Genomic DNA, 2,937 nt, shown 5'->3' with positions numbered 1-2,937 from the left:
TCTACCTACATGTACATATTACCTCGATTACCTCGACTAACCGGTGCCCCCGCACATTGACTCTATACCGGTAGTGGATGTCGATTAAGGCAGCCCCCCTCACCTCTCTGGTTCCGAGGAGGTTAAATGCGGAAGACACATTTATGTTGAATGACTAGGTATCCCCCTTTCCACTTCCCTTTAACCCCTGTATATACCCTCGCTATTGTTATTTTACTGCTCCTCTTGAATTATTTGCTACTTTAATTTCTTATTTTTTACTTAACGTATTTTTCTTAAAACTGGATTGTTGGTTAAGGGCTTGTAAGTAAGCATTTCACTGTAAGGTGATAGAGACATTGTCCTATAGGTAACAGTCCTTATTGTCCATATAACAATCACTGGTTTTCAAGAAACAGGTTACAATTTCTACAAAGTGTTAAACTCGTTTTCCTTGGTAATGGTTTCCAAAATAAGATTGTCAGAACATCACTAAAGAGCAAGAACATTTTTGTATCGTAATTGTATTTGCAGAATAGCTTATTGAACATGTTACCAGCCACTAGTCACAAATGGGCACTGAGTACAATTCAGCGACAATGGATAAGTCTACCCTCCTGTTGCTCATCAACAACGTGTGCTAGTGCACACTTTGGGAGAAGGGTGGAGAATCAGGAAGCAACGCCATGTTTGCAACCTCCACCTCCTATCTATCCAGGTAGTAGTAGGTCTAATATAGGATTCCAACCTCCACCTCCTATCTATCCAGGTAGTAGTAGGTCTAATATAGGATACCAACCTCCACCTCCTATCTATCCAGGTAGTAGGTGGTCTAATATAGGATTCCAACCTCCACCTCCTATCTATCCAGGTAGTAGTAGGACTAACTAATATAGAATACCAACCTCCACCTCCTATCTATCCAGGTAGTAGTAGGACTAACTAATATAGAATACCAACATCCACCTCCTATCTATCCAGGTAGTAGTAGGACTAACTAATATAGAATACCAACCTCCACCTCCTATCTATCCAGGTAGTAGTAGGTCTAATATAGGATTCCAACCTCCACCTCCTATCTATCCAGGTAGTAGTAGGTCTAATATAGGATTCCAACCTCCACCTCCTATCTATCCAGGTAGTAGTAGGTCTAATATAGGATTCCAACCTCCACCTCCTATCTATCCAGGTAGTAGTAGGTCTAATATAGGATACCAACCTCCACCTCCTATCTATCCAGGTAGTAGTAGGACTAACTAATATAGAATACCAAACTCCACCTCCTATCTATCCAAGTGGTAGTAGGACTAATATAGGATACGTACCTCCACCTCCTATCTATCCAGGTAGTAGTAGGACTAATATAGGATACCAAACTCCACCTCCTATCTATCCAAGTGGTAGTATGTCTAATATAGGATACGTACCTCCACCTCCTATCTATCCAGGTAGTAGTAGGACTAATATAGGATACCAAACTCCACCTCCTATCTATCCAAGTGGTAGTAGGTCTAATATAGGATACCAACCTCCACCTCCTATCTATCCAGGTAGTAGTAGGTCTAATATAGAATACCAACCTCCACCTCCTATCTATCCAGGTAGTAGTAGGTCTAATATAGGATACGTACCTCCACCTCCTATCTATCCAGGTAGTAGTAGGTCTAACTAATATAGAATACCAACCTCCACCTCCTATCTATCCAGGTAGTAGTAGGTCTAATATAGGATACCAACCTCCACCTCCTATCTATCCAGGTAGTAGTAGGTCGAATATAGAATACCAAACTCCACTTCCTATCTATCCAGGTAGTAGTAGGTCTAATATAGGATACCAAACTCCACCTCCTATCTATCCAGGTAGTAGTAGGTCTAATATAGGATTCCAACCTCCACCTCCTATCTATCCAGGTAGTAGTAGGTCTAATATAGGATACCAAACTCCACCTCCTATCTATCCAGGTAGTAGTCGGACTAACTAATATAGAATACCAACCTCCACCTCCTATCTATCCAGGTAGTAGTAGGACTAACTAATATAGAATACCAAACTCCACCTCCTATCTATCCAGGTAGTAGTAGGTCTAATATAGAATACCAACCTCCACCTCCTATCTATCCAAGTGGTAGTAGGTCTAATATAGGATACGTACCTCCACCTCCTACCTATCCAGGTAGTAGTAGGACTAACTAATATAGAATACCAACCTCCACCTCCTATCTATCCAAGTGGTAGTAGGTCTAATATAGGATACGTACCTCCACCTCCTACCTATCCAGGTAGTAGTAGGACTAACTAATATAGAATACCAACCTCCACCTCCTATCTATCCAAGTGGTAGTAGGTCTAATATAGGATTCCAACCTCCACCTCCTATCTATCCAGGTAGTAGTAGGACTAACTAATATAGAATACCAACCTCAACCTCCTATCTATCCAAGTGGTAGTAGGTCTAATATAGGATTCCAACCTCCACCTCCTATCTATCCAGGTAGTAGTAGGACTAACTAATATAGAATACCAACCTCCACCTCCTATCTATCCAGGTAGTAGTAGGTCTAATATAGGATACGTACCTCCACCTCCTATCTATCCAGGTAGTAGTAGGACTAATATAGGATACCAAACTCCACCTCCTATCTATCCAAGTGGTAGTAGGTCTAATATAGGATACCAACCTCCACCTCCTATCTATCCAGGTAGTAGTAGGTCTAATATAGAATAACAACCTCCACCTCCTATCTATCCAGGTAGTAGTAGGTCTAATATAGGATACGTACCTCCACCTCCTATCTATCCAGGTAGTAGTAGGTCTAACTAATATAGAATACCAACCTCCACCTCCTATCTATCCAGGTAGTAGTAGGTCTAATATAGGATACCAACCTCCACCTTCCTATCCTATCCAGGTAGTTTATATCTGGTAGTTTATCTTTATATCTAGGTAGTTTATCTAG

This window comes from Salvelinus namaycush, chromosome 12 (assembly GCF_016432855.1).
Source record: "Salvelinus namaycush isolate Seneca chromosome 12, SaNama_1.0, whole genome shotgun sequence".
NCBI classification, from domain to species: Eukaryota; Metazoa; Chordata; class Actinopteri; order Salmoniformes; family Salmonidae; genus Salvelinus; species Salvelinus namaycush.
This window is presented reverse-complemented; position numbering follows the sequence as displayed.